This window comes from Siniperca chuatsi, linkage group LG19 (genome assembly GCF_020085105.1).
Source record: "Siniperca chuatsi isolate FFG_IHB_CAS linkage group LG19, ASM2008510v1, whole genome shotgun sequence".
Lineage (NCBI taxonomy): Eukaryota > Metazoa > Chordata > Actinopteri > Centrarchiformes > Sinipercidae > Siniperca > Siniperca chuatsi.
In genome coordinates this window covers 25,320,256-25,332,874 of record NC_058060.1, presented here as the reverse complement: position 1 = coordinate 25,332,874, position 12,619 = coordinate 25,320,256, and the positions used below count along the sequence as shown (strand labels likewise).

Sequence of the window (12,619 nt, the reverse complement as noted above, 5' to 3'; positions counted from 1 at the left end):
GATCACCACTGGGATCCATTTTAACTTGTTGTAACTCCAAGCTGACTGCAGCCACTGCCCTCTGTGAAGAAATGTTTTTTCAGCCACCATCACAATCTAGGAGAGTGTTTGATACTCAGACGATGGATCATAATGTGTTATTATTTCCCAAATCCCTTTGAACTTTGCACCTGCAGTGGTTAACACTGGATGTTGATCATAATCATCAGTAGACCTGATACAGATCTACCTGATCAGACTGTTCACTCAACTATCTGTGTTGTTTCTTCTTCTCTGGATGTCCAAGATGTCTCCAGATGTTTCTGCTGGGAGGTCTGCTCTGCAAAACCTCTGGAATGATTAACAATGATTAACAGGCACCGCGGGGCGTCCTGGTGCTAATAAAGACTTCCTACTGAATAAAAGGTTGATGGCTTTTGACGGTTTTACAGATGTTTGCAGTTACAGCTGTAAAGAAGGATTTCCTCAACAGTTAGCAGGAGTCAGAGACTTTTTATTTGTTTTATAGACTTTATTTTCCCCTCATTTCTAATCAGACTAGCTCTTCAATCATCTAACAACAGTCTGCTGGTCCTTAAAAGGTTCTCACAGTCCTTTAGGAACCAGAGAAGCGAAGCGAGATGATTACTGCACGACTCCTGACCCTCACAGGTCAGAGGTCAAATTAACTGTTGGTGTAACATTACAGTCGCCTCTGGCTCGACTTTACCTCTGTGACACACGCTGATGCCTCCGTGCGCCTGAGTCGGATTTCACATCGTTGAACCCCCCGAGGACAAACAGGAGTTCTTCATTACGACATGAAATTTAATTTAATCAAAAACGTAAACCTTCTTGAAATTAAACATGTTGGTTTTCTTTTTCACATTTTGCTGAAGAATAATGACAACAAAAGTTTTTAACACCCACCAGCAGCTTTTTCTGAGGAAAAAACAACCTCTGCCACACAGGAAGTGATGTGTTGTATGTTAACAGGTCGCGCGTTCCTTCACAGCTCAGTTTAAGTCAGAGGTGAGAAAAAGTAAAGAGTTATTTTATAAGCTCTAGAGAGACAATGTGATTTAAATGCACCTTAAAAAGTAAGTGCCATTCTGGAAAGGGTTTTTCAAATGTACAAACTTCTTAAAGTCGACCTTTTTTGTTGACTTTGTGACCATTTGAGGCCACATCACAAACACATCCTGAGTAGAAACTTCAACGGCCGTTTTATTTTACTTGTTCTGGACACAACGCAGGGTTCAAAACCTTTTATACTGTGCAGCGGCAGGGTGTGTCTGTTGGTCCACCAGCAACAAAATACCACACAAAGAGAATTTGGAGGTCAGGAAAACACCCCAAAAAAATGCACCGCCTCAAAAATAAAACCCTTAGCCTTGTTTTCACATTGTTTAGAGGAGTCTTTGAGGATTTTGGAAATACCTTTAGAACGGCGGTAAGTGTTATTAAATATGCAGAGTATTTAATTTTAGGTCAAATCCGATGTTTAGCTCTTGACTCAAATGTAATTGTAATAGATGAGAGGCGAAACTGACGCATGTTACGACCGAACATTAAAGGTTTGACATTTTGGGAAATATACTTCTTCGCTTTCTTGCAGAGTTAGACGTTCAGAGTGATACCACGGTCATGTCTGTACTGTAAACATGAAATTACAGCCAGCAGCTGGTTAGCTTAGCTTAGCATAAAGACTGGAAATGGGGGGAAACAGCTAGCCTCGCTCTGTTAAAAGTAAAAAAAAATCCAGCTACAAGCACCTTTAAAGCTGGTAAATTGGCCTCCAACAAGCTACACAGTCTGACCAGGGATCAATAAAATGTTTGAAATGATTCGAGGTCTGGATACTAACTTTTGAAAAGAATTGTCTCCACAATCCACAAAACTGGAGAAAGTAAGTTTTCACCTGACAGAGATGACAAACGCTGTCATGTGTTAAAAGTTTTTTATTTTAATAATATTAAATCTTATTTAGTTTTTTATACAGGTGTGTCTGCTTATCGATGCTTGGGCCGACTACCCAAACTACATTTTAAAAAAAAAAAACAAATCCAAGAAATAAAATGTGATTTTTCAATGTTGAATGTTGAATTTGATCTTTTCTACTTGCTTTTAAAAGACAACAACATGTCTGCATCTGAAAACTGAACCCATTAATATGTGAGTTCAGCACACCTGAGGTAAAACATAAAGGTTTGAAGAAGTTCCTGGTGTGTCTCCTGTTTGGTGTGAAGGGTTAAAGATGAGAGAAGCAGCTCCTCTGATCCACAGTGAAAGTCTCAGAGGATCCAGAAGAAGCCTCAAGCCTCGGGCTGCGACTTTCATCTGCTGCTCTTCTTAATTAATCACACGTCCGGCAGCAGAGTTCAGCTTCCTCCAGGCGTTTTAATTAATCACCTTCGCTGGGAAACATTCATTACATCTACCTGACAGATGAGAAAAGTGGAAGACATTTGTCATGCCGCAGAACGTCAGACAGCCACCAGTTTTTAACTATTTATCAATTTTCTCCATTTATAACCTCACACGTGGTGGATTGCCTTTAGTACCAAGAGGTGGTTCAGAAAAGATCCCCTTCATGGCTAAAACAAACCAACGTTCGCTGTAGGTATCGCCAGGGAAGGACGTTGATTTAGCAAAACCCCAACCTTATTTTATTTTAATTTTAAAATTCTCTCTTCATGCAGCACCTGCACATGGCAGCTACAGTTTAGTTCACGTTCAGAGAAGGACTGTGGTTCTGGTTACAAAAAAGCTAACTTTAAATGGCAGGTCTGGGACGCGACGCTAAGTCCAGTCTCCCGCATTTATAAGTCAGGTGTGCTACACGTCCATCCACCACCCCGACCACCACAGCCTTACTTTCCACCACTCTACAGAAAGGACGCACTAAGTCCTGTAGTGACACTGGACATAAATCGTGAGGTGCACAGTTGTCCCATATGGAGGTAATGCCTGGGATACCGGAAGACGTAGGACATGAACGTGGGACGCAAACCGCATTTTGTCAAAGTCTTTAATTTTCACAAATCAAAAAGGAGAAATTAATGTTTTATATATTTTTTGGTTTCGTGATGGCGCCCCCTAGCGTAGCTCTGATCAGTCAGAATACCCTTAGTTCTATGTAAATGCACCTCAGATTGCTGAACAAGCAACCAAACAAACAAACATTCACCGGGGAAACGTGCACCGCTAACATCAGTCTGCAGGCTCGGTAGCTAATTAGCTGCAGCACATTAAACGGCATGTAAACGTCACTTGGGTCAGGTTAGATTCTGCTGTGGTTCTTACTCTTCAACGCGCTGTCTGCACATCACATGTAGCTACAGCAAGTGTGTTTGTCTGCTGCCGGCTGCTGTCAATCAAACACAGGGACACGCCCCCTCCGGCCGGCTGACACAAAAAAAGGCGATGTTATCTCTGACCGCAGAGACGGACGACGACATGTGATTTCAGTTGGACTTTAAGAGACTTTTCCCATGATGTTTCCTTTCATTTCCTGACCTGTGCTTGTTGGATTCCCAGAATGGACAGAAAATTAGTTTTTCATTTGTTTCTGCTCTGTATGTCTTGACTTGAAAAGCCAGAAGCTTCAGTCAGATTTGGTTTGGTATCAGAACTGAAAAACATCACTGCCAAAGAAAATCCCCCAACAGAAAAGCTGTGTGTGTGTGTGTGTGTGTGTGTGTGTGACTTGCATCTGATGCTCTTATTGGCCGGCAGCCACATTCCAGTCTGGTGGAAGCAGGAAGGAGAGTGACGTCTCCCATCAGATAAAACCACCTGCAGACATCGGACACGCTGCTCACTGCACATGCTCAGACTGGACGAACTTGTTTATTTTTTCCTGATGAGCTTCGTATGTCCAGTACTGAGCTCTTCTGTCCTTCAGTCCACCGAGCACAGACACTGAACTGATTTATCTTCAACATACCTAAATAATTTAAGAAAGCAGAACTTGTTAATCTGTGAATCCCTTTTCAGTTTAGAAGCCTTAAAGGAAAAGTTCAACAATTAAGGAAATAGACTTATTTGCTTTCTTGCGGAGAGTTAGATGTTCAGACTGATGCCACTCTCATGTCTGTCTGTTAAATATGAAGCGACAGCCGGTTAGCTTAGCTTAGCACAAAGACTGGAAACAGGGGGAAACAGCTAGCCTGGCTCTGTCCAAATGTAAAATAATCCACCTGCCAGCACCTCTAAAGTTCCCTGATTAACACGTTACATCTCGCTGGTTTGATCCGTACAAAAACCAGAGTAACCAGTAACTTCCTGAAGTCTCCGCTGGTTGCCTGGCAACTGGTCCCGGCCAAGAAATGGTCCAGTTTTTTGAACGGATTACACAATGAGATATAACTTAACTTATTTAGCGAGCTTTAGAGGTGCTGGTAGGTGGCAGGCTAGCTGTTTCCCATCTTTGTGCTAAGCTAAGATAAGCTAAGCTAACTAGCTGGCTGTAGCCTTATACTTGATGGACAGATATGAGAGTGGGATCAATCTTCTCATCTAACTCTCCGCCAGAAAGCGAATAAACGTATTTCCCAAAATGTCGGACTTTTGCTTTAAAGCTCTGGCTTCACAACATGGAGTCAGCGGACCTTTAAATATGGATAAATACAAAGAAATGTCAAGACTTTTAAAGAGGATGACTTTTATTGAGTGCTACATAAATACTGGTCATCTTCTCAGCAACAGTAATTGTTTTAACATGCGTTGTTTGTGTCAGAATCGATATCATAAATAAAACACCATTTTCGATATGTGGATGATTATTATTGATTAGTTTTGGCCACAAAAGTCTGTTTCTGTTTAAATTTTCATGCAGATTTGTGACAAATTAAGTGACACATTTTAATTTTAATCGATCGTGTATTTCTAAAAATGATGACTGAGGTAAGAAGGTTAAAAACAATCTGCCTCAACACTACAGTCAGAGTGAAGAACTCAGTTTGGATCAAAAAGGTAAAGATACGACTCAGATACGTGGGATTTCTTTCATGTGTAAATCCCGCAGTTACAGATAAAATCTTTTTGGAAGGACTGGCGTGAAATTTCAGTCCTGATCTTTGGTTTTCTTCAGCACATAAACCTCCTGAAATCAGGTTATTTAATATGAAGCAGACACAGAGAGCATGTAGGAGGCTGGATACGCATGAAGAGTTTATTGTCTTCTACCTTTTGACGGAGAAACTCCGGTTTCGTCAGTGGATTTCGAACCAGCAACCTGCAGGTTTTCTACTCCAGTCGTCAACCGAGGGAAAGTTTGGCTGAAGAAAATCTTCTTTGCTGAGGAAAGACAAACTGTAGAGAAGTGCAGCGATAGAATAAAAGAGATTACTTTTGCTCAAAGTCTTGTCTGCTGATAAATGGTGATAAAGACGAATGCTTCTGCTGTAAGGCAGACAGAGAGACTTCATAGGAAAAATTATTTTTTCACCGGGACATGATGGATTATTGGGCTGGGAACCATTTAATCAACTAGCAGATGAAACGTCCGCTCTGTGAGCGAGGCAGAGAAAGAGTCTGCTGTTCGAGTCTTCGACGTGTCTTGGACTTGGCACAAGTACTACTATAGAAATTTAATAATAACAAGCTAAATCTGGTTTAGCTGGTCATCTCTCTTTGCTTCCTGGATTTAGGTTTTAATAACAAGAATAAGGTAAATTAAGAAATTTTCCATCGCATCTAATTAAACAAACATATTCTATTTGTGCGTAAACTGTTTATTATACACACAAGTATATTGACAGAGTTTTAAGGCTAAACAATAGAGCAAAAATCTTAATTTAGTTATTAATTCGTATTAATAACTAATGTAATTATTTAATAATTCGTTTTTATTCCCGTGTCGTTCACATAAAAGGCACTGTAAAGTTTAAGATCCCGACAATAGACATTTTCAGCCTATTCCAAAATCTTCTGTCTGATTCGCAGGAAAGTTTCTGGAAGTCTTCCTCCCTAATCAAGACTCATTCTGTGCAGGCTGTTTTCTGAGGCCGCTGGTCGAGATAAAGACGAGGTCTGATGAAAAGAAACTGGAGATCAGAAGAGGATCCTGAGAGTAAATCAAACAGCAGATCAGAGCGGGAAGGGACGAGAGCCACAGGAAACACTAAAACTGTAAAAACACAGTCTGTACAGCAGCCAGTATATCTACCATCATACAAGTGCAATGTTTAGTGGGTTACTAAATCAACAAATTACTCGGAAAGAACTACATACGTCCCGTCCTCTCACTGCAAACATGTTTCACAGAGTTCATTTTGCAATCATTATCTCAGACCACAACACAAATGTCTGCTCTTTGTCTGTTTTCTGCTCCACTTCAAAACGTGTGCAGAGAGAAATCAAACTGAAGAATCTGATATCTGGCTGAATTCGAGAGGACTCGCCTTTGCTAGTCGTCTCTTAGCGTAGCTCTTTTTGGGCCTTTTCATATTGCTATTTGTTTTCAGCGGCATGACTCTCAGGATGGGCATGGCGTTGGGTCACCACTTTTGGATGGATTTCCATGAAATGTGCTTCAGACATTCACGTTCCCCTCAGGATGACCTGAAGTAACTTTGGTGATCCTCATCATCACACATTAACGTGTCCAACACTTTGGTTTCTGACCAAACACCTGCAGAACTGACGACGCTCCCATCAGCCTCAGCAGCGCTGTAGGAAGGAACAAAGACCGGGGAGGTGTGCAGCAGACGAGACAAACGTGGAAACATCAACATGACAAAACACGGAGGATGCAGCGATATGAAAAGTACAGACAGATACACAGAAACAGACGGGAAATAAACTAATCTCAGAGGTTTTCTCTCCAGGAAACTCTTGGATAAAATAAAACTTCAAACAGCCGGAGAGCCAGAGAGAGGCTTTGATGTTTGGTTATAAACTCTGTCTGTTAGTGCTGTAAAGTCACTAAAAAGACTGCAGCGACTTTAAACCCAGCCCTCTTTAATAAGAAGAGCTGGAATCTGATCCAGTTTGGTTTCAATGAGGCTGCGGACATTAATGGACCAACAGAGCAGACTTACTCTTATAAAATCTGGTTTATAATTGTTTGTACTGCTCCTGTTGTTTTACAGCACTGTGACTTTAAGAGAAGCCCTATGTATGGTGGCCCCTAGGGACAAACCCCATACAGGAAGCACAAACAATGAGGATCATTAAATCCAAAATAATGAAGTGCAGAAAACACTAAAGCCTAAAACAAAGACCTAAAACAACAGAAATGTGTAAACAGGAAACACAGGAAACTGAAGTCAGCATTGCGAATTAAAAAAGTAAAAGAACATAAACGAATATAAAAACCAGTGGTTTGCCATTAGGAAAGGTATGCCTGGGGCCCCAAACAAAAGGGGCCACGAATAGCTGTAAATATACTATAATGTTTAGATATAATCCACATAAAATGTTGTTCCTATTTTAACTTATATATATAACTTTGATAATAAGCACTTATTTTATCACCGTCAACGTGCCCCCCCCCCTGCACGCCACAGATTAATGGACTCTGCCGTCACCACATGTGCCACAGCGAAGTACTTGAGTCGACGTTAAGAGTCGCTGAGTGGGCAGCATCAGAAAAAACAAGGTAAATGCATCTACATCCATGGTAAATATTATTAATACCAATAACATCCTCAATCAGAGGGAGAGGGTGAGAATAAGGCCAAATCACTAAATCAGCTCCCGACAAAAACAAAACAAGTTGAGACGTTTTAGCTCTTCCTGTGTGTGTGTGTGTGCAGAAAATATAATATATATAACAACAACGAAAGAACAAACGAAAACTACATTCCTGATATTTAAAGCTGCATGAAGGAATGAATGATGAATCCACACAGATCCCTGCAGGATTCATCATTCTCTTTAGCCTCTTTTAGCTCCTAGTTTTGGTTTTACAGCACATTTCCTGTCTGGTTCAGTCTCAGTGTTTCCAGCAGCAGCAGAAAGCGGGGAGGGGGGTGGCGTTTGCAGCACAGCTGTAACAGATTGTTAGCTCTAAGGCTTATTGCTAGAAAGCCCTTTAGGAAGTCAGGTGACGTAGTGCAAAGAGCGACAAAGTCCACGTAAAAAGGAGGTGAGGGACCTCCACCCAGGAGACTGCTGTCCGTGTCCCGTGTGAAACCAAAAGTCAGTGTTTGTTTATTATTTGAACCCAGACCACGATCTGCTCCCTCCCAAAGAACGCGCATCCATCCGATCACTATTCAGGTGGAATCTGTCCTTTCTTGCTGTGAGGTCTGTCGGGAGGAATCATGCATGCAGAAATAATGTGAAGTAGGTTTTTGCTCACATTCAAAACATGTTCCTACTGCTTTTATGCGCACTGTTACAACTGACCCGCAGCGCGTTACAAGTGATCCACTAACTGCTGCCTCCCGTTTGGTGCTGGAGAGATATATGAGCAGACGGCAAGAAAAAGGTTTTAAAAAGGTTTATTTTGTTTATTTCTATTATTTCAACACCGATTTGTTGTTCACAATGTAACGTTGGCATTATGAGAGGAAAAATACCATATGTGTGCTCCTTTCGCACCCCGTCAGATCTCACGGGTTATAGCTAAACTCTGTATGTTTGTAGTACTTGCACTTCGGAGCAATACCCTGGTAGACTCTAAAACACTCGTGTATTGAAACTTACACTCTACAGCGTTTAGCTGCTCATCACACAACGTTAATTGTTAGCTAGCGGGTTAGCTGTTAATGCTTACGTTAACACAGCTATATTTTCGGGAGAAATGGCGTGCTACTGTTGATGTCCAGCGTGATGACGGAGACGCTGGGAAACGTGAGTTTATTTGCTGCGTCGCGTGTAGTTTTAAATGAGGAAATCCACAACTTTCTTTTAAAGGGCACAGCGGCCAGTTCAAAACCCGGCACGCCGAAGTGTCCGTGTGGGTAGTTCATTTCAGAAGGGGCATTACGGCCACACTCCTTTGGCCGCGGTATAATTTCTGCCGTGTAAAATGTGTTTTAATTAGTCTTAACTTTCTCTGCTTTAATCCCTGGAAGGCGAGCAGTGACTAGACAAAGTCAATCGATGTGATTAAATCCATTTTAAACAGGTTGAGTCTCAGATCCACAGGTCAGCCTCGCAGCAATTAAACCGCTTCATCTTCATGCCAGACGCTTCGCAGGACAAGGCCACGAGGAAGAGAACAGACTGAGCACGCTCTGTTCACACCTTCCTACAGTTACACATACCAACACTGGCAGCTGCCCAGTAAAACCACAGTGTGCTACTGGTGAGTTTTCCAGCTGCTCCAGTCTTCTCACTACGGTGTCCTGTGTTTTAACAGGGAATAGCAGTTTATGCTTAATGTTGGCAAATCATTTAGTGATAATGACAATGCTTTCAGAAGTAGCCTATTAATGATGCAAACGTTGCTTTGCTCTACAGACACTTTGCCTCAGTGTCATCAGAGCTTAATTATGGACATTGCAACTCAAAATACTGTTTAAAGGTACATTTGTTTGCAGAACTTGTCTTTGCCTTTTACCACACATCTGTTTTAGCCTGCCAGCATAATCACCACCAGCCAATCCATGACACATGTAATCCCAGCGAGACGCGGCAGCTGGCAGCTGCTAACCGGGACGATACACAAAGCTGCAGTGAGAAATGAACTGCGAGTCTCCCAAAACATCAAATCCGTGACTCTGACCAGATCGCTACAGCTTATTGTGCACTCGGAGGTTTTCTTCTTCAGATAATGAACATTTCGCGCAGTTTAAAGCACAAAAATAAACTTTTCATGTTGATGTCCCCATTAGCTCTCCTCATGTGTACACATCTTACTGTTGCTCATAAAACCCTCTTACGATAAGTTCGCTGCTTTTAATTATTAAAAAGTACTGGTGTTGATTTTGGCGAGACTGGCCGTGGCATTTGTGGCATCCACCTCAAACTGAAGCTAAAAGATCAGATTTATTTGACTTATATTTGACTACTTGACATTATATTTCAAGACTAGACGCCGTCATTAAATACTACAATATATGTCCAACATGAAGCAAGTTCGGAGCTGTTAAACTGGATTCTGGTTATGCTCCAGCTCCAAGGATTCTACAAGTTTTTACAATATTTTAAAATTTAGCTTTAAAGTCATAGTTGAGTTTTAAGAGGAAAGCTCTAGTTAGTTTATTGACTTCAGTATTAGTGATAACAAAAACTCTTGAGTTGCGGTTAAATAAAAACATTAGGTAAAACCAATACCAGACACTAGTAAAACTACTGAAAAACATGGTAATATTTCCATTTTCATACAGTCTAACATGTCTTCCATATGAGTGTGTACCACATGAGCACAGGTGTAGTTCAGGTGGTGTATGACTCCATCATCCTAATTCCTAGGAGACATACATGCTGATTATGTTGCAACTCCACCATTTGATTGTTTTGAAACTGTGCAGCAAAACCTCGGCAAATACTGCAAAATAAAATCATAAAGAGGATTCAAAGAACGAAGGAACAAATTGCATACATAAGACCAAACATTATCGATATAGAAACACACTCTTCGTATGAAAAGATGTGTGTGTTCGGGAACTGACGTCCACGCGGGTTAAGAGTCTGATGTTTAATGGAAACTCCCAGAAAGGCCCAAACATCAGCGGGTTCAGTTTCAGAAGAAGGTGGAGTCCAAGGACACACACAGCGAGAGTGAAAGGAGCAGTTTTATAAGCAACACACAGGGATTTCTCCCTTTGTCCTCGGCTGGCAGTAAATCTTTTGTCCTCTTGTTTGGCTTTCATTTGTCTGCATAAACAGAAGGGAAAAGGACAGAGAGGAATAAAAGAGGAGGATGAATCCATTTCAGGCCCGGGGGGACAGCTCGATTGTCTCGGCGAAAAGAAAAACTGCAGCGTGGATAAAAGAAGGAGCGAAGTCATCGCCTGGAGGAAGGACTGAAACGTCTCAGAGTGAAATGTCAGCGGACAAAAGCAGCAGATTGGCACAGCGATGAAAACCTGGAAGCAGACGGGACGTCCTGTACGGCTGCCAGGACCTGCTCAGGCCACCTCAGTCCTGTTTGTGGGTCAGGACAGCAGAGGACGGAGAAGATACTTTCTGTGGTCTCATTAATGTTTTTACTGGGCCTCTCGTTTTCGATTACAGACACATTTCTGAAATCCAGCACTTTATGGCTGCAGGACGACATCTGCACCAAAAGAATTTATTATGCGGCTCTCTGCCTGTATACATTTATATATTTATATCCAACTACCAACATGTGTGCAAATGTTGTCTCTCTTTTCTCCAGTTTCTGGCGGGGGCGGGTTTAGAAATTTTTAATTATCTCCTTGGCAGTAATTAACTGTACATTATTAATTAATTAGTTATATTGTCTATTCAATAAATGAATGCCAACTTTAAATATTCTGATATGAAATAATATCAATAAATAGCTGCTATTTGTGACTCTAAATATCCTACAGCCATGGCAGATTATGAGCCCCTGGACACAGACATGTCGTCCTACAGGGGAGAAAGACCTCCAGACTGAAAGAGACACAACGTGTTGTTTGAAGTAGTTTTGAGTCTTTTTGTAGTAGTTTTGTATCTCTTCATGGTCGTTTTGTGTTTTTGTTGTGGTGTTTTGTGTTGTTTTGTGGTCCTTTTGAGTCACTTTGTGGTGTTTTGAGTCTCTTTGTGGTCATTTTGTGTCTCTTTGTGGTGTTTTGTGTTGTTTTGTGGTCCTTTTGAGTCACTTTGTGGTGTTTTGAGTCTCTTTGTGGTGTTTTGTGTCTCTTTGTGGTGTTTTGTGTCTTTTTGTGGTGTTTTGTGTCTTTTTGTGGTCGCTTTGTGCCTCTTTGTGGTGTTTTGTGTCTCTGTGGTGTTTTGTGTCTTTTTGTGGTGTTTTGTGTTTTGTGGTCCTTTTGAGTCACTTTGTGGTGTTTTGTGTCTCTTTGTGGTCATTTTGAGTCTGGTCCAGGGGCCTTGGGCCTGTAATCAGTAGGCCCATTCAGTAATCCATCCAAGATACTAAAAGGCCAACTTTCATATTCTGTGTCTGCTTCTTCCAGCACTTTAATTAAGCAAAGCCACAGTATTTCATGCTGATATTTAGTGACATTTTTAAAACGCAAAAAAAAAAAAAAAAAAAGAAAGGAAAAGAGGGGTGTGGACAGCCGTGAAGAACAGAAAACAAAAAGTGATAAAAACAGCAGATATAAAAAGCAGAAAACAGACAAAGAGAGGGCAGGCCTGCGGAAAAACGGAGGAGGGTGAGGGAGGTCAGACTAATCTGCTCCACATCACAGGAAACGGTCCTCTCAGACCCTCGAAGCTGATTTTTCTTCTTCACTGCTTTACTGTTAAACATCACCACCATGCACCATAAACTGCATACGCCGTCCACAACCATTAACCAAGCTGCAGTTACATAAATGCAGAGCAGTCAGCACATTCGGCTGTGCTCTGGCACCGGAAGATTAAACGCGAGCTGTTTCTGGTCCACAAACGGCTGCCAGAAGGGACTAGAGTCTGGAGTTGCAGACTTGGGCTGATTTGGGAGGAGAACCAGCTCCAGTTAGCAGCACTCGGGCCAGCTTTGGAGCAGCGTTGGCACTTGAAATTGTAGAATTGGCCCCGAGAACTTGTGCCAATGACTGTACTGTAT

At 41.6% G+C, this 12,619-nt stretch overlaps 2 protein-coding genes across 19 annotated transcripts in view; one reads left to right on the top strand and one right to left on the bottom strand.

Moving 5' to 3' along the window:
- The window catches only part of LOC122866462 (protein NLRC3-like), an 876,731-nt gene that overhangs the window by 393,142 nt on the left and 470,970 nt on the right, over nt 1-12,619 (top strand). The gene's annotated exons all lie outside the window — the stretch shown is intronic.
- LOC122866467 (uncharacterized protein DDB_G0271670) overlaps nt 1,926-12,619 on the bottom strand; it is a 58,720-nt gene continuing 48,026 nt past the window's right edge. For 13 of the 14 annotated variants that reach the window (XM_044176171.1, XM_044176170.1, XM_044176168.1 and 10 more), the window contains 3 exons: nt 5,170-5,295; nt 3,689-3,928; nt 1,926-2,420 (listed from right to left, as the gene is read on the bottom strand). The gene's annotated coding sequence lies outside the window, so the exon portion shown is untranslated. The remainder of the gene's footprint in view (nt 2,421-3,688; nt 3,929-5,169; nt 5,296-12,619) is intronic. The other variant, XM_044176172.1, reaches the window with a different exon arrangement.